General features: G+C 49.7%; 1 protein-coding gene and 1 long non-coding RNA gene across 10 annotated transcripts in view; one reads left to right on the top strand and one right to left on the bottom strand.

The window, feature by feature from the left end:
* Positions 1-13289, bottom strand: part of LOC103352485 (uncharacterized) — a 32456-nt gene extending 19167 nt beyond the window's left edge. For 3 of the 4 annotated variants that reach the window (XR_011386216.1, XR_011386215.1, XR_011386217.1), the window contains exons 1-2: positions 13151-13288; positions 1986-2129 (exon numbers count right to left, since the gene is read on the bottom strand). This is a non-coding gene — a long non-coding RNA (uncharacterized lncRNA). Of the gene's footprint in view, positions 1-1985; positions 2130-13150 lie in introns of all 4 variants that reach the window. The other variant, XR_011386218.1, reaches the window with a different exon arrangement.
* Positions 1-23730, top strand: part of RBM47 (RNA binding motif protein 47) — a 206378-nt gene that overhangs the window by 24640 nt on the left and 158008 nt on the right. Inside the window, exons 2-3 of one of the 6 annotated variants that reach the window (XM_051830835.2) lie at positions 12676-12810; positions 12949-13106. The gene's annotated coding sequence lies outside the window, so the exon portion shown is untranslated. Of the gene's footprint in view, positions 1-12675; positions 12811-12891; positions 13107-13166; positions 13188-13226; positions 13361-13936; positions 14076-14384; positions 14404-23730 lie in introns of those variants that run through there. The other 5 variants (XM_070068133.1, XM_051830860.2, XM_051830850.2 and 2 more) reach the window with 5 other exon arrangements.

Here is a 23730-nt window from a genome sequence, read left to right as displayed (position 1 = left end):
GGACAGGGACTTGGTGATGGATGATTAGTTGGTTTATACACACAGCTCTGCCCAGTGCTGTTTACTGTGTTTATAGCAGGATTATCATTGATCCAAAAGGGCACTAAGTTCTGTTTACATGTGAATTTTGGAAGTGGATCAGAAAGGGGTTGGTGACAGGATGGCCTGAATCCTTTTGGAATTCCTTCCCTGTGAGCCTGTGGGGTTCACAGATGACATGTCCTTCCCCCAGGCTGCTCCAGCGTGGCCTCAGTGGAACTGTGCCCAGTGATCGGTTCCATGGGAGACACTTTGCTGCCGTCCTGATCACTTCATAGGAGCTGGACTTTCCCTCTGGCCTTGGCCAACTAAGTGTCTCAACTCCCTCTTTCTGCCTAGTTGTTCAGCAGTTGCTTGTGATTACCAACCAGAGACAGAGGCCAGCACTGTCATTCAACAGGACCGTTTTCTGAAGTGGCTGGGTGACCTCTGCAGAAAATCCCCAGGGAAAGGGGGCATGTCCTGATGGTAAACAAGAGGCCAATGGCAGCAACTCAGTCACCCAGATCACTTCTGGAATGAGGTTCCATCCCCAGCGATTCTGACACAGACCTCCAAGCAGAGAGAGTTAGTAGGGCCCCACTACTACAGAGTCCTATAAAGAATGTCTTAGAGGTCATTCAATCCATCCCCCTGTATGCTCACAGCCAGACTGAATTCATTCAACAATGATACTTCAAAAATTTTAGGAAAAGAGATTCTTGATATTTTTATAGTAGGATAGGAAGTTGTTTTCTCATTAGGATCCGAAAAGTGTTTACAGGTAAGACGCTGCTCCTAAAAGTAATAGAATTTATGTTCTGGAAACTCATTTCCTAGAAAATTGAGGCCAAGCCAGGACCAAAACATGTCCCTTGATCTCCAGTTGAGAGACTTGCTTCAATCATTCATCCAGTATTCCTTGAGTGCCTAGCTTGTGGACCTCTGCGTGTGCTGGGGAAACACAGCCCAAGACCATTTCTGCCTCTCCACAAGGGTGTTTATCAACCCAGCTGAGCAGATGTTTGCACTGAACTAACTGTAACCAGCTGTTACCAATGCTACATCAAGGGCATGTTCAGATGCATCTGGAGCCTTCCCAAGGGCCTTTTTCTAACAAAATAGGCATCGGTATTCATCACAGATTCCCAGTGCTTGCCCTTCTACCTCCTGCTTCCTATCTGTATGTCCACTAAGACTTGGACACACACATAATGGCAGTTCTGCAAATCACTGAGTTTTATTGTGAAAACAGAACAGACACATTCCCACCTCGGGTTTACGGTGTCAGGCTGTTAGTTGGCCAGAGAGCTCAAAGGACTGGGGCCTTCCCACTGCTGTGCTGTGGAAACGTGGTCCCTGTGCTCATTGTGCTGGTGATAAAAGGAAGAATAGAGAGAAAGAAAATCTTTGGATTTGTCCACTTTTGTTGCAAGAAACCGTAATGATACACTCAATATTTTTGAGTGGAGGGATGATGTGAGTCATTGGCACATGGACAGTTGTCATTGCCAGAGTAACCAGTTGAGGTGGGACTGTAATTTTGTTTGAGCAATACTGTGTCAGTCATGCCCTGAAAAAAAGATCTGGTAGTCTGTTCTGGTTCTCACCTTTGAAAAAGAAAAAAAGAAAAAAACAAAAAAACAAACAAAAAAAAAAAGGCATGGGTTTTACTAAAGCTTAGAAATGAGATACGATCAGGAAGACACTTTCTGAAAACGGGGACATGAGGAGGGAAATGTCCCTTGGGACAGATAGGTCCACCATGGCTATTTCATGACTGCACATTTAACAGCTGGACGTGGACCCTGGGTCAGTGATGCACCGCAGTGGAAATGCCACTTGGCTTCTGGAACTGACTCTCGTCTGCTCTCCTCTTGGTAACTGCCTGGTGTCAACTGCCTGCCTCTTGGCTGGACACTGTGGAGAATCTGTTTTGACCAACTCACAAGGGCCTCCTCCCCTACCTGCAAATCTCCACCTTGCTGCTAATTTGACGGATGGCCGCAGGAAGTCATTGCCTCCTCTCTCTCCCTTATCACGTTCAACTGGTCATTGACTTGTCTCATTTCTCTTCAGTCGCTGTATCAGGCAGGGTTCAAGTGCAGTCCCTAGAGATCACAGCAGTAGATTTCCATTTGTAGTGAGGACCTTGGGGGTGATATCTGTAGCAGAGCTGCAGAACTGGCCTGCCAGGGGGTAGCTGCTGCTCTGCCCCAGCCAGGAAGGTGGACGTCGGTCAAGCACCCCTGGAACTCCTGCCTCCAGGGACAGGCCACTTGCATTGCAATTGAAGGATCAGAAAAACACCATGGCTGTGCAGGTCCCAGGACCGCTCTGTGTGTTTCTGACTGTGCTTGATGGAAGAAGCAGCAGAAGCATCCGGGAATCTGACCAGTTTTTACTTTACCCTTCCAAATCTTGCACAAATAGGTCTGTTGATCAGAACTCACATGATACTTGGAAATTTAACTACAAGGGAATCTGGGAAATGTAGTTTTTAAAAAACTTTCCAGCCTCTCAGTACAGGAAGGCACACTGAGGGGTAAGTGAAATTAGATCATACACAATATCTACCCCATTCAACATCTCTATTCTTTAAAGATTTATTTATTTATTTGACAGAGTCACACATAGAGAGAAGGAGAGGCTGAAAGAGAAAGAAAGAGAGGTCTTCCATCTGCTGGTTCACTCCCCAGATGGCTGCAATGGCCAGAGCTGGGCTGATCTGAAGCCAGGAGCCTGGAGCTTCTTCTGGATCTCCCACGTGAGTGCAGGGGCCCAAGGACTTGGGCCATTCTCTACTGCCCTCCCAGGCCACAGCAGAGAGCAGGATTGGAAGTGGAGCAGCCAGGACTCGAACCGGCACCCTCATGGGATGCCAGCACTTCAGGTGGCAGTCCTACCCACTGTGCCATGGCGCTGGCCCTCAACATCTCTAGAGCAGCCACTACCCTAGGACTTGCCATCTATCGCCTGAACCCTGGAGATTCCCTCATTGCCAGTCCCTCTGCTCCCAGTTCTTCCCTCTTCAGTCTCTTCTCTGTGTTGTGTTTGTTCCTGAAATGCACCCTTGATCCTGTCACTTCATGCTCAAAATCTTGTCACTCATAAGAGTAAGACCCATTTCCCCTTCCAAGCTCTTAATCTTGGGGCTCCAAGCCACCGTGCCACCCGCAGATCCTGCCACTCCACCACACCCCTGAGAGTCAGTCTCGCTGGTTCCAACACTTCCTAACTAACTCCACCCTCCATCCTCTCATCGTCTGTTGTGTGGTTTTCCTGACTAGAATTCCTCACTTCATTTTCAAAAAAGATTTATTTATTTACTGGTTCACTCCCCAAATGGCCACAACAGCCAGGACCAGGCCAGGCTAAAGCCAGGAGCCAGGAACTCCATCCTGGTCTCCCATATGGGTGGCAGGGGCCTAGGTCATCGGGTCATCTTCGGCTGCCTTCTCAGGCACATTGGCAGGGAGCTGGACCAGAAGTGGAGCAGCCAGGACCAGAACTGGCACTTGGCAATATGGGATGCTGGGCCACAATGCCAGCCCCCGGCCTGGCTTTCCTCTTTAGCTTATAAATATGCTAAGGTGTTTCTTGTGTCAGAAAGCAAGCTCTGCCTTGATCCTCTGGCTAGTATTCTACCCCTGTTCTTTGTGTCATAGTCTACTGTTGAGGGGGGTGGGTTCTATACTCTGTATCTTCACTCCTTCACCACCCATCCACTGCCTTATTACTCCACTGAGATCACCCTTGTCAAAGGCACCCGTTATCTACCACTGCTAAACAAAATGGTAGACTCCCCATGGTTCTTAATCCTTTGCCCCACTTGGTATGGTGAACATGCCTTCCTTCTTGAACCCAGTTCTTGCCTGGACCACCACTTCCTTCTTAGCCTTCTCCGTGGGTTCTTCTCCCTTTGCCAAGACAGAGTTCCTGTCTCCAGTTCTCTTCTCTGCTTCCCACAACCTCTGGGTGATCTCATGACTTCAAGCCCTACCAATTTGCTGCCAAGACATTAAAGCCTTCCTTGCCCTTGGGTGGGATACCATCCTGCCTGCCCAGAGCACCCAATGAGCTGCTCAGTAAGCCTATCTGGGTAAGTGTCCCCTAGACAATCCCATGTAAGAGTTCAAGGTTGTATTCAAGTGTTGCTGCCATGACCTCCTAGCTGGTCTGTCTGCTGCTGCTCTGAGCCCCTGCAGCATGCAGTAAGGCTGCACCACAAGCGACCTTGTTAAACGTCACATCAGACCACTCAGTCTTCTACGCAGTCTCCCACTCTGCAAGCCATCAGAGCAAAGCCAAAGTCCTGACGATGACCTTTGAGCCGTACCAGGTCGTACACCATCTGCCCCATTATCTTCCTACCTCACTTCATCCTTTTTTCTCCACGCCTCTAATCCAAGTCCATCAACCTTCCAGCTGTTCTTGAATGTGCGAGTCACACGCTCGCTCTGCCTGGATGCACTTCCTCTGGGTGTCTGCACTGCTTGTTCCCTAACTGTATCCACTCCCTCTCAATGTCACCTTCCCTGACTACCCTGGAAACACTGTCACCTGCTCCAGCTGTATTTTTCTTTCTTATTTTTCTCTTCTTTTTCATGCTCCATTTTTCTTCTTAGTATTTCTCGTCTCAAGCATGCTTTATATTTCACTTTATTGATTTTTTAAAGACATTTTATTTATTTATTTATTTTTTTGACAAGCAGAGTGGACAGTGAGAGAGAGAGACAGAGAGAAAGGTCTTCCTTTTGCCGTTGGTTCACCCTCCAGTGGCCGCCGCGGCCGGCGCACTGAGGCCAGCGCACCGTGCTGATCCAATGGCAGGATCCTGGTCTCCCATGGGGTGCAGGGCCCAAGCACCTGGGCCATCCTCCACTGCACTCCCTGGCCACAGCAGAGAGCTGGCCTGGAAGAGGGGCAACCGGGACAGAATCCGGTGCCCCAACCAGGACTAGAACCCGGTGTGCTGGCGCCGCAAAGTGGAGGATTAGCCTAGTGAGCTGCGGCGCCGGCCAAAAGACTTATTTATTTGAAAGTCAGAGTTGAGAGAGAGAGAGAGAGAGAGAGAGAGAGAGAGAGAGAAAGAAAGATCTTTTATCCTCTGGTTCATTCCCCAGGTGGCCACAATGGCCAGGACTGGGCCAGGCAGAAGCCAGGAGCCAGGAGCTTCATCTGGATCTCCCACGTGGATCACAGCGGCTCAAGCACTTAAACCATCTGCTGCTGCTTTTTCCAGGCCATTAGCAGGGAGCTGGACAAGAAGTGGACCAGACAGCCCTTGAACAGGTGCCCATATGGAATCCTTATGTTGCACATGGCAGCTTTACCTGCTATACCACAATGCTGGCCCCTATAGTTTGCTTAAAAAAAAAAAAAAAAGGCGGGGGCCTAACCTGCTATGCCACAACACTGGCCCCCATGTTTACTTTATGTTTTTTGTCTGTCTCCTCCCACCATAAATGACCTCAATGAAGCAGAATTTGTGCCTCTTTGTTCACTGCTGTTTTCCCAAGGTCTAGAACGGTGACTGGCATAATGAAGTGCTCAATAAATATTTACAGAATGAAAGGTTATTTCTACTGCACATCTTCCATGTCTGTTGTGTCACCCCTGTAATGCATTCACCCTCCCATTGGTAGTCCCTCTACCCCCAGGACTCTCCCCTCTTCAATGTACATTGAGTCCTCTCCTCTCTGTCTTCTTTGCTACCACCCTGGACTGCAGCAGGTGTGCCGATCTGATCTCAGCACTGCCCACTTAAAACCCATCTGAACTTCCCATCATGACAATTTTCCTCATCAAGTGACCTCCATCAGTGTCTCAGTTTCATCTCTCACCACCACCATGCAACCCTCCAGCCACAGGGGACACTTTGCCTTTACACTCCTGCACTTAGCATCTCTCTTGTTCCTTGGTGATTGTCACCCACCTCTTCTTCACGTGGCCAACTCCCAGGCAAGTGTCCAGCCTCTCAGCTCTGACATCAGCTTCCCCAGACCAGCCCTACAGTTAGAATACTAGGGCACTGCCACAGCATCCGGGGCTTATGTACTGTATGGCCATTGGCTAGTTGCTTGCCTTTCTCTGGAGAATGGGAGTCCTGGAGGACAGGAGTTAGATTTCATCCATTTTTCTATCTCCAGCATGAGGCCCAGATTCCTATCCATAGTCTGTGCTTGATCAGTGTCTGTTGGATAAAACAATGAATGGGAGGGTGAATGAATACTCCCAAGAGTAAATACTCGGAGAGTGTTTAAAATGGCCTGGTGCTGTTCCAGGCATCCTGCTTGTAGGACCTGCGCAGACTCTTCACAACGCACTTACTGAGGTGAGTAGTGATCGGGAATCTATGGGCCCAGCGTGAGTAAGCTGTTTGCTCACAAACAGTAGCAGAGACAGGATTCACACTTGGGCATCTTGCGTTCTTAAACACCATGCGTGGACTGTGGATGCATGCATGGATGGGTAGATGCATGGATGCATGCATGGATGGATGGATGGTGGGTACAAGGGCACTCAGGGTCAGAAAACTTCTGAAGCAGAGGTAAGAATGTTGGAATTATTTTTTGCGGCTTTTATGATTAATAATTCTGACCACACTTGCAATTCTTTCTTTCCTATAAAATAACCACTATAGTATGGTTTTTTTTAATCTGTAATTTATTTATTTTGAGAGGTAGAATTGCAGACAGAAGGCACAGAAAAGTTTTCCATCCGCTGGTTCACTCCCCAAATGGCCACAATGGACACAGCTAGGCCGATCCAAAGTCAGGAGATTCTTCAGGGTCTCCCACATGGGTGCAGGGTCTCCAAGCACCTGGGCCATATTCCACTGCTTTCCCAGGCCATCAGCAGGGAGATCAATCAGAAGAGGGGCAACCGGGACACAAAGCGGCACCCATATGGGATGCTGGCGCTGCAGGCAGAGACTTAGCCCACTATGACATAGTACCGGTCCTCTTCATCTTGTTATTAAAAAAATATACTGTTATTCATCCTCAACTGTGACTCAAAACCTCAGATCCTAGATGAACTATATCTTAGCTCCTTTAATCACACCTTTAAATATTGGTATCATGGGGCAAGGCATTATAGACTAAACCCCTGCCTGTGGTGCAGGCATCCCATATGGGCACTAATTTGTGTCCTGGCTGCCCTTCTTCCAATCAAGATCTCTGCTATGGCCTGGGAAAGCGGTGGAGGATGGTCCAGGTGCTTGGGTTTCTGCAGCAGCATGGGAGACCCAGAGGCGGCTCCTGGCTCCTGGCTTCGGATCGCCCAGGTCTGGCCTTTGTGGCCATTTGGGGAGTGAACCAGCGGATGGAAGACCTTCCTCTCTGTCTCTCCCTCTCTTTCTAACTCTACCTCTCAAATACATAAAAATAAAATCTTTAAAAATATATAGATATCATAGCCTAAATGTTGAGGGAGGTCTTTTCCACGTAGATCCACATTCACGTATTCCTTCAGTAGACGCTCACTCTCCACTGTGTGCTAGGCACTGTTCTTGACACTTGCAGTCTCACAACTGAAACACACGGGAATGCGAAACAAACCCAGACATACTTGACGTCTTCACGAGGCGCTGGGGTCACAGGCTCTGGACCTGCACTGCCCGGATGAAACCCTGCTCAGCCAGGCTGTGCCTGTGGGACCTCAGCAGTGTCAGTGCCCTGCTCTGTGTGTTGGGCTCTCCATCTGTACAATGGGTGTGACAGCAGTTTCTGTCTCACGGGGCGGGTGTGAGGATTAGATGGTTAACACCTGTGAAGTGTATGGCACGGCATCTGGCAGATCCTCGTGCATAGTAGCGACTTTATGTCGGCAGTCGTTCCTGATAAGTTACTGCCGAATGATCACGCTTCTAACGTGAGGCTGCTTTTGGTTATGAAATAAAGTCTGCAGATCTCCTCTGGTGGGGAAAAGGCCTTAAAGGGATACAGAGGAATTAACAGCTTCTGTTGCCATAACAAAACCAGGTCTTGGTCTTGAGTGGGCCTTTAAGGGCCTATAATTTACATTAGCACTCCCTCCATCTCCACGGGGCAGACTTTGGCAGCGCTGTGTGTGCAAGGAGGCAGGTCAAGGGACTCCTTGCATGGAAGGCCTCTCTCAAAATGAAGGATTTGGCTCCTGAGATTAATGTTTGGAGTGAACCCCTGCTATACTTAATTCCCTTTTCTGTGAACTCAGTGCATTTTTAAAATTCAGTTAGGGGCCCTCCTATGGTGTGGCATGGAAACCACAAACCCAGACTCCCTTCTAATAGACTTCTGAATGGCCTGCCTCATCCCAGAGGCGGATGGCTGCCTTCTGGGCTGGCCGCTGGGCTTAATCCTTTGCATTACAGTGCCCTGGAATAATGTGTCTTAAATTTGCACATATTAGATCCAGTGGAGATTTAATATGAAAATTGAAAATGAAAAGTTTTTTAGAATAGGCTCACACGGATACGGCCACCATATGGACAAAGGAGAGGCTGTAGAAGCCGTGGCGCTGAGGGGTTTGTCTGGGTCAAGATGCATGTTCTGGATTAAAACAGGGCTTGTTTTCTGAGTAATCTCTGGTGGGAAAATGTCCCCAGCCTCTGAGGGAAGCTCGGGTGCAGGTCACTGGCTAAATTCCACCTAGCAGTAATTCTTCTGTTTCAGTTCCAGTTAGGGGGAATGAGGGGAAGGAGGAGAAAGTAAAATCATTGAGAAGATGCTGCCGGTATTTACGTCCAAAAGGTCAGCTCCCATAGGAAATGAAAAAGCACAGGGCGCCCCAAGTGAAAGTCAGTTGTTTATCACGACTTCAGCACTGCCATAAGTCACCACCACATAGGAAAATACCAACAGTGACATCAGCAAACGGATTACGCAGCCATTGCATTGCCAGGCATTGATCTACGCTCGGTGTGTTTATTTACTACACAGCCTGTTTAGGCCTCACATGGACCATTTTCGTACTTGGTCTTTAATTTTTTTTTTTGGTTGCTTTTGAGGCAGAAAAGGAATATAGCCTTTTACTGAATGCTTGGAGTTGGTCTGTGATCTTTAAGAAAACTGACTGATGAGTATTGAAAACTTGCACTGTGTTGAGCGCCGTGCGTTGATTCGTGTCATCTCACTTCATTCTCACGATGACCCTACAGCTGGGTCCAGTCCCTGGCAGCAAGCTGAGGCCTGCAGAGTTGGGGAACTTGCCCCTGGCCCCGCTGACTTCCAGCCCAATTCTGGGTCTCGCTGGCCCTCTGCTCTTCACAGAATTGGCCACTTACTATGGTCAGCACACCTCACTTGTCTCGGGACACTGATCTTTGGTGGGGTTCATTGTAGGTGTCCATGCCTCCACAATGCATAGGGTGTAAACCCTTGGCCAGGTCCTCCTGGCCTCCTGGCCCCTGCACAACGAGGAGTCAAACCAAGATTCTGGAGCTCTCTGATCAGCTCCCAAACTGGATGCAGTTCCACTAGCATGGAATAGTGAAAAGCAGGGGAAAATGTAGCTCTGCTACTTAGTAGTAACCTGGAGCAGTTGCTGAGAACATCAGTTTCTTCTGTGCAACGCGGCGCTGTAAATGAATTGGCATTACCCCTATTTACCTCACACAGTTGTGATGATCAAAGGCGATAATACAAGGAACCTTCAAAAAGTTCGTGGAAAATGTATACTATGAAAAAAGTACAGATAGATTTAAAAAATTATTTTGTACCAAAACAAACTTTCTAATTTTCCCATGAAAATTTAAAGTTTATTTCATTACTTTAAAAATATGTATTTATTTGAAAGGTAAGTGATAGGGAGAGAAGGGAGAGAGAGATAGAGAGGGAGGGAGAGAGGGAGAGAGAGAGCGAGCGCTTCCAGTCATTAGTTTGCCCCCCAGCACTAGGCGGAGACTGAAGCCAGGAGGTAGGACTACAATCCAGGTCTCCCATGTGGGTAGCAGGAACCCGATTACTTGAGCCATCATTGCCATCTCCCAGGGTCTACACAGGCAGAAAGCTGGAGTCAGGAATCAAGCCCAGATACTCTGATATGGAACTCAGGTACGGTAACTGCTAAACACCTGTTCTTTCCATGAACTTGCCCCGTGTCTGTCATTCTAAATGCTATGGGAGTGTTTATTATTATATTGTGGTTCTCTCCCAAGATCAGAAGCTTGTTTTCCTTTAGGGTGTCTTGGGTAGTGTTACTTAATCTAAGATGTAAATTATGGGAAAGAAAATTCTTTGTGAGCCAAGGAGTAGGTTTTTTTCCAGGTACAAATGGAAAATGGCAGCTCTAGATTACCTCCTATGTGCCAAGAATCGTGCTGAGAGTTCATCGCTCATTTAACTCACAGAGAAATCCACAGAGGTGGATGTTACCATTTTGTAAAGGCAGAACCTGAAGCAGTATGGTCCGCCTCACACAGCTAAGAAGTAACACTGAAGTTCAAAGTCAAGTCTAGGGGAAAGCAATGTTTCCCATGTTCTTTGTAGTCAAGAACACTGCCTCCAAGGCAGAAGGAATGCAAAAGGCAAGGGGCCTGGAAGACAAAAATGCCCCCAAGAATGGAATTTGCCTGAGGATAACAAACAAATAAACAAACAAAAACCAGGCATCAAAGTCAGCCACAAAAAAGAAATGATGAATGGTAACATTCCTTTTGCTATAGCCTGCATCTTAAAAGATGTTTTCTTTCCACCACATCCCTGGGCAGTGGGAAGTAGTTAGGAATAAGAATTATACCCATTTCACAGGTGCCAGTGAGTAAAACTGAGAAAGGAGCAGAAAAGCCAGGCACCTTTGAGAGCAAGTAAGCAGCTCAGAAGGGCCAGGGAGCTGACTTCCTGGTCCAGGGCCTCCTCCAGGGCTGCCCTGCCTTCCACACTTCCACACCTGCTTACCATTCCTGGTCATCATTCCTCAGGCTTTCCTATGGGAAAACATGCCCCCAAGTGGAAACATGGGTGAGCCAGAGAATGTTCCCACCTGAGCCCCTTAGCTCAGAGGGTCCCTGCCAGTGAGACAAAGTCTGGCCAACACGGAGCTGGGTTTTCTGGCTGTCTTACAGCTATGGAGCCTTGTGCATGCCTGGTGTGGCGAGAGAACACAGGACTCTCACCACCCGCTGTTCACAGTGTACAGTGGCCTGCGTGGACCAGGAACGGATCCACATTCAGAAACTCCGGGAATGGTCTAGGTTCGATGTTGCCATAGAAGAAGACATGAGCCCAAAAGGATCAATGTTTCAGAACCCTTCCCTGGTCTTAAGGAATGCTTTTCCCTGAAGGTAGTAGATGCTGCTGTTTAGATCTAACTAGACCTGGAGACTAGACCTGGCCTCACCACTCTACGAAATTCTGGACTCATCTGTGAGATGAGGAATAAAGGCTGGATGGATCAGCTCGGGTCAGCTGGTGAGAGCGCTCCACTGTGAATGTGATGGGGTTATGGTTTCTTTCTGTAAACGTGAAGAGGGTGGAGGCCGGCGCTGTGGTGCAGTGGGTTAAAGCCCTGGCCTGAAGCACCGGTTCTAGTCTCAGCTGCTCCTCTTCCAATCCAGCTCTCTGCTATGGCCTGGGATAGCAGTGGAAGATGGCCCAAGTCCTCGGGCCCCTGCACCCACGTGGGAGACCCGGAGGAAGCTCCTGGTTCCTGGCTTCGGATTGGGGCAGTTTCAGCTGTTGCGGCCATCTGGGGAGTGAACCAGCAGATGGAAGACCTCTCTGTGTCTCGACCTCTCTCTGTAACTCTTTCAAATAAATAAATCTTTAAAAAAATATTCAAGGGACATTTTAAACATCTTCCCCTAGCTCACACTGCTTTTTACACAACAGTGGTCGCTACCTGTCCAGCACCGGCTTCTCACTGAACTGGGTGGCAAGACAGCGGGTCAAGTGTCAGAGTCCAGATCAGAAGGAAGCACGCACAGGGTGGGCTGCTGCTGTTCCGTGAACTTCAGGGAACACTCAGCACATGTCTCTAGGGCTCTTGTCACTATCAAGAGAAATGAAACGTAGTCGGACACCCCTTTACAGACTTGATTTCCCGTTGCCTTCAAGACTGCAGACATCTCATCACTGGGGTATTTCAGAAGCAGAGGGAAGGTCCAATAACTCGCTGATGGCCTCAAGGCTGGTGAGTGGCCGCCCTGGGTCTAGACCTTATTTAAAACATTGTCTTACTCATTTATTGGAGAGGTAAAGGGAGTGACAGAGAGCTTTGCTGGCTTACTCCTCACACACCTGCCCAGGGCTGCACAAGGTGAGGCCAGGGCCCCAAGTCCTTGAGCCATCATCCCCTCTGCCCCTCAGTGTGCATTAGCCCGGAGCTGGTATCTGAAGCAGGGAGATTCAAACCGCAGGTGTCCCAAGCGGTGTCTTAACAGCCCGGCCAAACCCTGCCCCCAGAGCCCACTTCTTTCTGACGTCACCCTCCTCTCGGCTCAGTAAATAAACAGCACAACAAGAAATCCTGACGCCCCCCACCCCCCCACCCCCCCGCCCCGGCCTGGTGGGGTCCAAGCACTCTGTATGTGAAACTCCCTTAGCCTGCACCGAACTCTGGAACAAACCCCTCGCTAGACAGGAGCCCGGTTGAGAAACTTTTTTTTTTCTTGCTTCTTTTCGGTTGATTTCAGTTGAATGACACTGCACCGAAATCACAACTCCGTTTCAGGTTCCTGGTGGTGCCTGCTTCCTCTTCTAGTTTGTTTAGTCACCGAATTGGATTCCCGTTGACCCATTCGGCGCCTAGCCCGCGGCCCGGGGCTCGGCTGAAACGCGGGAGGCTCCTGCACGCCTGTATAAACAGGTAAGGCGGCGGGGGTGGGGCGCGGGCTGCGGGATGGGGCTGCGGTGGGGGCGCGAGCCAGCTCCCCGGGGACCAGGCAAGGTTAGGAGAGGGCCGGGCTGCAGTTTCTAAATGCAGTGTTTTTTGTTCCCTTTCTAGAAACCAGCTGTAACTCGAGGTCAGGGCGCACGAACGCGGGCCACTGGAGAGTCGGCAGCGCCCAGGCCCCAGGCCCCGCGGCGAAGGCCCCGGCAAAGGTCAGGGCTGCGTCCGCGTGACGTTCCTTCCTGCGCTGTCCCGGCCATGCTCTGGCCCAGGTGAGGACACTCGGGGAGGCGGGCGCACGCGGGACCCTGCCTACCTGCTTCGGCGCCGTCTTCGCGAGTGGGAGCGTGGAGGTGGGTGGCACCGATCGGCTGCAGGGTCCTGAGCCCTCCAGCCTGGCTCCGGCCCGGTATCCCCGAGCAGGGCGGGGACCCAGGTCCTCAGGTGGAGCAGGTGCCGCTCGTGGGGCCGGTGCTGGACGTCCGAAACGGATGGGACTCTCTGAGCGGAGGCAGGAGCCCACCCGGTGAGGCCCCCAGCCCGCGCCCCTCCAGGCCGATCTCTGTTTTAACCTTCGGCTAAGGTATCCGCGGCTCCTCAAACAACAGGAATGTTGCGCTGGCCTTGCGCCAGCCGAGGCTCAGCGAGCAGGATACAATTTCAGTGCAGATTTACGGGAAGTTGCCAGTGTTGGGAGTAAAAATCTGGTTTGGTGAGTTTAAGGGAAGGGAGTAGACGAGGAGACAACCTTGCTACTGTGCGGCGGATGGCCTCGGCAGCGGGGGAGGGCCGCGGGCACGGGAGGGAGGGGACCGGGGAGGGCTCGCAGACCCGGCGCGCAGCGCTCCCGTGCGCAGCCGGGCTCCGGGCCGCTCGCCTCGCCTGCTGCGGACGCGGCGCCGCCGTGTAGGGGTCACTGCCCCGGCGCCCCCTCCGCCGGCTCGGGACTGGGAGCAGGCAGCCAGGGCTGGGGGACGTGCCCTCGGGGAGAGCCGGTGGCCTCCGCAGGTCTCCAGGGCGGAGCGGTTCTGAGCGCCTGGAATCTCCATAGCCTGGGAGAGGAGCGCGAGCCGCCCTGTGGCTTTAAGCGGCGCGGTGGGGAGTAGCCGGACACTCCTTATTTCAGTTTTACATTAAAAAGAGGGAGGCCCTGGAGCCCTGGAGCCTTGCAGTGTAAATTGCTACCGGGGCTGTGAATGGTGTTAGTTTCTCAAGTGGGCGCCTCCAAATACCTAACCGAGGTAAGGGGGATTTGGGGTAAACCTTTTAACTGCTGTCTCTTAACTCTTCCTCGTGGGTCCCGAGTTTCTGGAAATTTTTTTTTTTTTCTCTTTGAGGCCTTATCTCCCTCACTTGCTCTCCCTCCTTCCGCCTCTGGTAAGATTCGTGGGAAATCAAGGGTTTATAAAAAGACTCGAAAAGCGTCATTTTCTGGAAGAGCAGATAATCATACTCATTCAGCCCCATTATGTTTCCTGTAGTGATGGAGGTTTGTTTTTTTTTTTTTTCCCCATAAAAGTAACCGGTGTTTTCATCCCAGGAAACACGCTCGGGCTGTGGCAGGCACAGGTGAGTTTTCGACTCAGATGATTACAGTGAGATTGAGGAAGTATTCAGGATCAGAGGCTTCTCATTTAAGTGTTAACCAGGGCAGAGGGGGGTCTTCCTGCCACCCCTTACCTCGGAAGGTGCCCCCCCTCAGGGGAGGGCCACTTGCTGTTTCCAGTTAAAAATCCCATCTGGAGGACGGGGTAGGGCTGTGAAATTATGACAGATGACAAATCAGCAGGCGCCGGATATTTAAGAAATCAGTTAAAATCAGTGGAAGTGGAATTTTTCAAATACGTGACTCATTTTTTATTTAGGCAAAAGTTCAGCTAGTTCCGGGTACTGGCCCAGGGCATTTAAAACTTATCAAAGTGATTAGAAAGAGGCCATCCCAAGGTACTTACTTACCGATGGCTAATGATTTGAACTAAACCGCAACCAGCTTTTTTTTTTTTCTGGTGGCATTTAATGAATGATGGTCTCCCAGTATTATCCCAGTATTTCCAGTATTAAATACAGATTAAACTTGTATTTAAAAATTTTATGGTGAAGTCCTACGAATTTTCCAGGGAGGGAAGGGAAGCAGAGGGTTGGCAACAGAACGTGAAGTGAAGTGCTGGCCGCAGTGTGGAGCCCCAAAAACTTGGCTGTTAGACCAGGAGCGTTTGAGAATTACAGGTGCGAACTGTAAAAGGTAAAAAGTTGTCAGCTGCATGACCACAACCTCCAGACACACCAGCGCATCCCAGCGAGAGCAGAAGCGAGCACTTTGTCTTGCTCGCGGTTTATATGATCCTGTCGGGCAGTCTGATGGTCTGAAATCTTGGAGGGAGACCAGACCAGGTCAGTCTGAGAGGTCAGCAGGGCAGGCGGAAATGGAGCAGGTGGTTCAGGGTTTGGTATTTTTTCTCGCCTGCCACCTTCCACCTGTTCCGATGGGCACATGTGGGCCTCTCCGGCCTCATCACTGCAGACTGGGAGAATGGGGACTCGAAACTTTTCCTAAGCACCCAGCCTCTTAACTTTCAGGGTTTATTAAGTAAAGAAGTAAGCAGAAAAGAACAAAGCCGCCAGGCTGGCTCTGCTACCCTTGACCTGACTTGGTAGGCCGCACCTGTCAGATGAAATTGTTTTTGGAAGGTGTTCCAAGTGTGAATCCTGATTGAAGATCTGTCATCTTCCCCTTGGTTCTGGCCTTAGCAAATGTGCGTGGGATTAAGAATCCACATCACGGTTTCACACCAGCCTTTGTCGTTTTAATAGTCAACATAATTTTGATTCCCCGCTGTACTCCTCCAGACTACATGCTGAAAGGAGTCTGCCCAGAGCAGTTGGTGATTCTCAGGGCGAAATAAAGACATGTGTTCCCTATGCCTGCTCTCCCTAGTTTTGGTGACTAAGTCAGGTTTTTTCCTTCACCTGATAACTACGTTCTGATTCCAGTAATCGAAGCTAATCTTGGTAATGATTTAAACTTGTAAAGTTGAACTAGATGGAATTACTTATAAATGATTGTAGTTGCTTTCCAAATTCTACTCTTGATATCAAGATGAAAATCATGTCCCAAAGGATTGCACTTTAACTGCTATAGAAAAGTAGTGGCCTGGTTCAGACAGGTGTCCAGCTCCACCACAAGTCCCCTCCTGATTTTTTCAGGAGTGGATCTAGGGGGTACTGGAGAGGGGAAGGAAGTTTTTCTTGAAGTTGAACCTAGGCTCAAGTAAAACTGTGATTAGGTTACCCCAGGGGCTCCATAATCCTAGAAAAACTTACACTGACGGGTGTAAGGTGGGGCCTTTGATGGGGGACTCATAGGACTTAGCGAAGGGCTAGGTTGTTGTACGAATGTGGAATTTGTGTGCCAAACTTGTAAGAAGTGACAGTGGAGACATGAAATGCAGCCTGGAGTGCTTGTCAGAACGATTCCAAGTTCAAGGTTGGATTGGAACATTTCCGTGGCTGGCCTGATGGGGAGAGAGGTTTTTCCTCTTGGGAGCCGTCTCTGTGTCTTGTGATGATGTTGCCTTTCTGGTTTGGTACCATGCGAGGCGTGTGTGAGTCAGGCCTCCCCGCCACCTGCTCCAGAGAGCCACTGGGTTGCGATTTTCCACAGTGGCAATGCAGAGATGACTTGGCCTTCACACCCTCACTGGAGAAATGATCATAGTTGTTTAATTGCCACATCAGGTTGTTGCAAATGGCTCTTGCTGGGGAGGTTTGGGGGAAAGGGCCCCTTGCCACTTGGTGTGTGTGGTCTGAACCATCCTGTCAGAGAAACACTCCCGAGCCGGCCTGAGCTGGCCTGATGTCAGACTGCGGCTTTCCCGGCTGGCTCCTCTCTCAGCATCTAGGGGGAGGCGAGCACCTCTCCTCCAAGAATCTCTTCTCCATTGTTCTGAGAAAGGCTTGGGCAGGAGCAGTCCGGTGAAAGTGGAGAGGGAGCACTTCCCCATCGGTGTCCTCACACCACTGCGGGGGAGCCGGCCGCGTGGGAATCGGAGGCCTGGCCCCTCCCCACTTTTGTAATCCAGATTCTGCAATAGACACTGACTTGAGGGAGTTCCAGATATCATCTCTTGTACAACCAAAAGTAAACTGATTACAAAAGACACAAAAAGCACTCCCCCACTCTGCCTTTCCTCCACTTTCTGCAGTGGTTTAAAGACACCTGGAGGAAAAAAAAAAAGAAAAAACCACAGCCCCCCCTTCAGTTTATGGGACTCCCATGGATAATATGAGCATTTCCCCACCCCCAGCATGAATCTTCACTTTTTGTCATCCAAGGAACATGGTTTACATAAAAATGATTTGTGGGTGTGTTTCGATGTTTGCAGTTTCTGTGTTTATAAAACACAAAACCCAAGTCAATGGACAGGCTAGGAGATAGGATTGCGCTCTCGACCCTCCCGCGGACCCTCCCGCCTTTGGCTTTAGAGGGTGGGGGGTGGCATTTCTGGGAACAGCCCAGTCTCTGCCAGCTGATGGCCAGCTGCGAGAGCTGGCACCTCAAGGAGGCAAAGGGAAGACCCTCTGTGATTGGGCCAAATAGAAATACTTGAGTCTCAGCAGATTCCTCGTTCTGCAAAATGTGTGTTTCACTTCTGGATTACAGTGAATCATGTTAATCAAGAAAACAATTTCTAGTCTTCCCAAATCACAGTACTTATCTTTGGGTATGTATGAGGGATCTTCAAAAAAATTCATGGGATAATGGATATTATAAAAAACCCTACGAATTTCTCTTTTTTTTTTCTTTTTTGCACCCAAATGAACTTCGCTTTGGATTCTGTTTCCCTTGAACTCGCTGAGGTACCCTCAAACCTGTTGGTGGTTCTACTGATTGGGGTAGCCCAGGGCCGAGCCCATGTTAGGTGCCTGGGGCTACGGGAGCTGAGCGAGGGCAGCTGCTGACTGCTGCAGCCCCTGGTTGTGCTTTGCTTATGCTCCTAGTCCATTTGCTCTTATTCCCCAGGGTGCCCGCCCGCTGGGGTGGAAGACCACCAGTTCCCAGAAGGTGTGGATGGACCACAAGCCACCCATGGGAGCACAAGAGTTAATGATATGTACCAGCGGGCCGTGGGTGGGTGCACAGTGAATGCCCGGCATTGTGCAGCTGACACAGGGACAGGAGGCCTGTACCTTACCAAGGAAATGCCAGCCTGTGAAAGTATCTGCCTCTCAGAGCCCTGAGACCTGGCTCTGTCATTTTTAAAAAGCATTTCACCTGCCAAAAGAAAAACAGAAGTGCTCAAGGCCTTAAGGAAGTGGAGCGGGTTTTTCTCAGGTGTGGCTTCTCTGAGAGCGAGTGGAAGGCCATTCTGAAAATGTCTGTTTGGACCCTTCAGGCTCAGGCAAAACATTCTGGGTCCACGTCGGACAGGTCAATAGCCCCGTGACTTGAGTTCTGAAGTGGGTTTCCGTACTCTTTGTTTGTGGTCATTTTAAAAAAATAAAGATGTGGTTCTCAGGACACCTAGCTCTTGCCAAGGTTAGACCCATCTTCTTGGTAGCCTTGTCAAGACAAAGTGCCTTTGTGTGACTACAGCTGGAGGATTTGGTGACACAGAAAACTCACTGCAGCTTCTTGATGGGAGAGTCAACAGCCTCGTGTTTTCGTTGGTGTTTGGTCTATTCCGCCGGCTAATATCTGGGATGTACTTCTCCACGCAGGTGATCTGACTATTTTAGACTTGCCTCGGGGAAGAATGTATTCGGGGCTTTACCTAGGAGCTTCGATTATAAGAGTGAAAGCCACGGTGTGCTGAGCTCGGCTCTGTGCCGGTTTGTTTCTAGGATAATCAACAAAAGTTGGGTCGCACGTGGAGAGAGAAAGGGTTTTGCTGGAGTGAAAATGGTGGTTTGGGGCAGGGTGTGTGTGTGATATGACTGTACGAAGTTCAGACTCCCTAGGTGACTTGTTTCCACTCCTGGCTCTGCCGTGTATTTCTTGTGACTTTAGGTAGGCTGCCTAACCTCCCGCGGATTTGGTCTCCCCAGCTGTAACGGGCCTCCCTCACCGTGTTGCTCTAGGGACTGAAGAAATGATTCTTTTGTACCCGCGCCACGTGGTGGGGTCTGTGTGATGTATTACGGCTGACTGCACTTCAGTGTTTGAAATCTCATCCCTACTCCACGTAAGGGTTTTCTGTTATGGCCTCTTCTGCAGGTTGGAATCCACAGATCTCTTCCAAGTAGCACTTTGGCTTTGATCAAATACTCATGGCCCTTGTAGCCAGACCCTATTCTTTTGGTTATTGTATCTTAGTTGTGCTACTGATGGAGCAAAAGTTATTTAGAGTAACCAGGGTGCAAAGGACTTAAATAGTTCCTATTATGAGTTTTGAAAAGTTATTTATTTTCATTTTATTTGAAAAGCAGAGAGAGAGTGAGTGAGCTTTGATCTGCTGGTTCATTCCCAGATGCCCACAGCAGCCAGGTCTGGCCAGGCCAGGCCAAAGCCGGGAGCCAGGAACTCCATCTAGTTCTTCCCCCGGAGTGGCAGGGACCCGTGTAAGTACTTGAGCCTTCACCTGCTGCCGCCCAGGGTGCACAGTAGCGGGAAGCTGGAATCAGAAGTGAATCGGGGACTCTAGACCAGGCACTCGTTATGGGATCCAAGCATCCCAAGTGATGTTTTCACTCCTGTGCCAAATGCCTGCTGCTATTATGAGTTGCCTAGGTCACTTTAATTAGTCAGAATCAGAATGTGTAATACGGGCCTCTCCCAGAACCCTGCATGTCTTACCTGTACCCAGGGCCGTTGCACCACTGCTTCCTGTCGTACCTGTGCTATTTTTCCTAGCAAATAGAAAGTAAGTTTCTTGGTGGCAGGATTTGTGTCTGCATAATGTTTGCATCTCCTAGTGCTTCCAGTTTACCAGTGAGTGCTCAATAAATGAAATGAGTGTCTTGGCCTGAATACATTCCTGAAATTAAGACTTTTGCATTCTTTGGGTATGTATGTGTTTTAAATTCATGGAAAATGGAATTAAAAAGTAAGTTTGTTTTCATACAGAAAACTTTGAAAGCCCACACCTAGTTTTCCGTAACACACATTGCTTATGGACTTTTTAAAAGGCAGACTTACTGAGAGGGAAAGACGGAGATTTTCCATCCCCTGTTGCACTCCCCAAATGGCCACAAAGCCAAGGCCAGGAGCTTCTTCCAGGTCTCCCACATGGGTGCAGGGGTCCAAGGACCTGGGCCATCTTCCACTGGCTTCCCAGGTGAATTAACAGGGAGTTGGATTGGAAGTGGAGCAGCTGAGACTTAATCTGGCGTTCACATGGGCTGCGGGTGTCACAGGCAGCAGCTTCCTCCATTGCTCTGCAATGCTGGCCCCACTTGTGGACTTTTTGAAGGCTTCTCTATTTATGTCCTGTTCATTTAGATGACTTTGCCATGTTTGTTTCCTTCCTTCCTTCCTTCCTTCCTTCCTTCCTTCCTTCCTTCCCTTTTTCTCTCTTTCTTTCTCTCTCTCTCTTTCTCTCTTTTTCTCTTTCTTTTTTACTTATTTATTTTATTTTATTTGAAAGAGTTACAGAGAGCAGTAAAGTCAGAGAGAGGTCTTCCAAATGTTGGTTCACTCCACAGATGGCCACAATGGCTGGAGCAGCCCGACCTGAAGCCAGGAGCCAGGAGCTTCTTCGATTCTCCCGTGTGGGTGCAGGGACTCAGGCACTTGGGCCACCCTCCACTGCTTTCCCAGGCCATAGCAGAGAGCTGGATCACAAGTAGAGCAGCCAGGACTCGAACTGGTACCCACATGAGATGTGGCACTGCAGGTCCGGGTTTTAACCTGCTACGCTACAGCGCCGGCCCCTACTTATGTTTTCTACAAGTATTTTACTAGGTACAGGAAATATGACAGAGCTGTAGCGAACTCAGGAATAGTCTAGAACAAAGCCCTGCCTGTACCATGCCTCTGGCAAGCTGGGGCAGGGGCTGGAGGAGGGCTGTCACAGCCCCTTGTTGTTGAGTTTATACCTCGCTTTCTTCCATTTCCTTTCAATAATATATATAATAATGAGTAGAGGAAAACACATTTTCTCAAAATCAGAGAGTGGACAAAGAGGGGAGGGGCAGTGTCGTTGTCAGCCTGGGAGCCCCAGCCGTGTGGCTGTGCTGGTGGCTGGTGGCTGCTGGTATGAACAGGAGAGGAGGGAGGCCAGGTGGCAGGATGTCCACAGGAGAGCGTTGCTTCCAGTGAGATCCTGTTTGCAGAGCAAAGGGATTCAAACAGCAAGTTAGCTCTTCCCATTGGTGCAAACAGTAGTTTGGCCCAGGTTCCTCCTTTGCATTTTGCCCTGCATTGTGGGTTCCAGGATCCACCCCAAGGTATATGAAGACTTGCCAGTGAGTAAACAGAAACTGCCAGCTTGGATGCTACTAATGAGCCCAGAGAGGAAGCCCAGAGTCCCCCCCACCCCCCACCATGGGAGCTGTTGGGGGCACACAGACCCTGACATGAAGTGGTGACACCTTGTTCTCGCACGTCCTGGTAAGGTGTGAAGGGCCTAGTACTTTCCCTGTGGTTCGAGCAAGTGAACGGACTCCTCATGGGCCCTGCACTGTCTTTTCTCGCTGTTTCCACCTCTGCCCTCAGCCCTCACCCATGCAGGAGGCAGTATCTAGAGTGATGTTTGTTCTTTTCTATTCTTTTTTGTTCTTCTTTCAAGATTTATTTACTTAATTGAAAGTGAGAGCTACAGAGAGAGATCTTCCATCCACTGGTTCACTCCCCAGATGGCCACAACAGCTAGGGCTTGGCCAGGCCAAAGCCAGGGGCAGGAGCCTCTTCCTGGTCTCCATGTGGGTGGCAGGGGCCCAAGCACTTGGGCCATCTTCTACTGCTTTCCTAGGCTATTAGCATGGTAGGCAGTGGCCTGACCTGCTATGCCACAATACCTGTGCCCCCCCCGCCCCTTTTTTGTTTATAGAAAAATGTTCTTGAGATCCTTTTGTTTTTTTAAAGGATTTTAAAATTTTCAGCTATAAAACAAACTGCTTATATTGTGCCATAAATAAAAACCAACAATAAGGCAGGACTGTATATAAACCAAGAAGACGAGTTTTGCAGAACATGTGATAATGCTTTATAATCATAAGTCATCCAGTTTTAGAAATAAAACTGTTAAAGTCACAAATCTTCAAAGGGTGCACACAGGACACCCTGGACGCGGGGACAAGCTGTGGTCTGCCATTTTGTACTGTTCTCACGTTTTTGAAACCTAAATTTTTTAGAGCATAGATCTGTTCTATATGCTTAACTTCACACAGGTTCGGTGTTTTTTTTTTCCTCTCTCAAAGACGATGTGATAGAGGCACCAATGACAATGCTTTGTTCCTAAGAACCTTGCAGCAAGGTGTTGTCTCTTTTAAGTGTAGGACTTCAGAGGCAGAGGGGAAATCCTGGATGAGTCCCCTCAGCCACAGGTGGCTTCCGCTGCGGTGCTCTCTAAGTGGCATGGAGGGGGACGGCCGCTCCCTTGGCTTCGTCTTATCTGAACCCTGGTGGCCTTGGTGAGTGCTGCCACTGGCAGTGGTGACCCTCATGGCTTCCTCCGCAGCATGTGGTGTCTTGCAGCTTTGGGAAATTTCCATCAGTTCATCCACTTGCCCAGAAGGACCTTCTTATAGCTTCTGCAGAGTTGTTCAGTGTTGATTGCTGGGTGGAGTGACGTTTTCAAACAGAAGTCAGGTGCATAGGCCGGCGCCGCGGCTCACTAGGCTAATCCTCCGCCTTGCGGCGCCGGCACACCGGGTTCTAGTCCCGGTCGGGGCACCGGATTCTGTCCCGGTTGCGCCTCTTCCAGGCCAGCTCTCTGCTGTGGCCCGGGAAGGCAGTGGAGGATGGCCCAAGTGCTTGGGCCCTGCACCCACATGGGAGACCAGGATAAGTACCTGGCTCCTGCCATCGGATCAGTGCAGTGCGCCGGCCACAGCGCGCCGGCTGCAGCGGCCATTGGAGGGTGAACCAACGGCAAAGGAAGACCTTTCTCTCTGTCTCTCTCTCTCTCACTGTCCACTCTGCCTGTCAAAAAAAAAAAAAAAAAAAAAAAAAAAGAAGTCAGGTGCTGTCAGTCCCCTGTTGAAGACTATCTGGCTCTTGTCTGGAAATATGTTGTATTTCCAGTCCCATTACCTCTTTCACCGTGGCTACTCCCACTTTGCTGTAGCCACAGTTGATTCCGTCATGGAATGTGACAGGTGTGTTCATGCCGCTGGGCCTTTGGATTGGCTGCAGCCTCTCCCAGAGCCATCTTCCCTGAATACCCTGTAGTTCATTTACCTTTCACCTCGAGGCGGGCTTTGCTCTGCCTTCCCCGAGGTGTGACAGCTCCAAGGTGGGCTTTTGGGGCAGTAGTGAAGCTGCTGCTTGGAGTTCCTGCATCCCAGGTTGGAGCACCTTGTTCAAGTCCCAGAAGGTTCTGATTCCTCCTCTTCTCGTCCAACTTCCTGCTAATGTGCCCCTGGCGAAGCAGCAGTGGCGGCTCAAATAGTTGGGTTCCTGCCACCCATGTGGGAGACCCAGATAGAGTTTCAGACTTCTGGTTTCATCCTGTCCCGGCTGTTGCAGGCATTTAGGCAGTGAACTGGTAGCTGGACAATTTCTACCTGTCTGTCTCTCTTTCCCTTTGCCTTTCAAATTAAAAAACAGAACTACCCAACAGTTCCTCTTTCCTGCTAGTGTGTTCTCTCTCTCTCTCTCTCTCCCTTCCTTGTACACTCTGGTATTTAAATAATTGTATGCCTTCTCTGTCTGTCCCACTAGAGTATCTCTGGTTTGTTGGGTGTCCCAGGCAGCGTCTGCCACAGAGTAGGTGTTCTGAAAGTATTTGTTGAATG

This window comes from Oryctolagus cuniculus, chromosome 2, assembly GCF_964237555.1.
Source record: "Oryctolagus cuniculus chromosome 2, mOryCun1.1, whole genome shotgun sequence".
Classification (NCBI taxonomy): domain Eukaryota; kingdom Metazoa; phylum Chordata; class Mammalia; order Lagomorpha; family Leporidae; genus Oryctolagus; species Oryctolagus cuniculus.
Note: the sequence above shows the minus strand (reverse complement) of the source record. Positions and strands in the feature narration are given on the sequence as shown.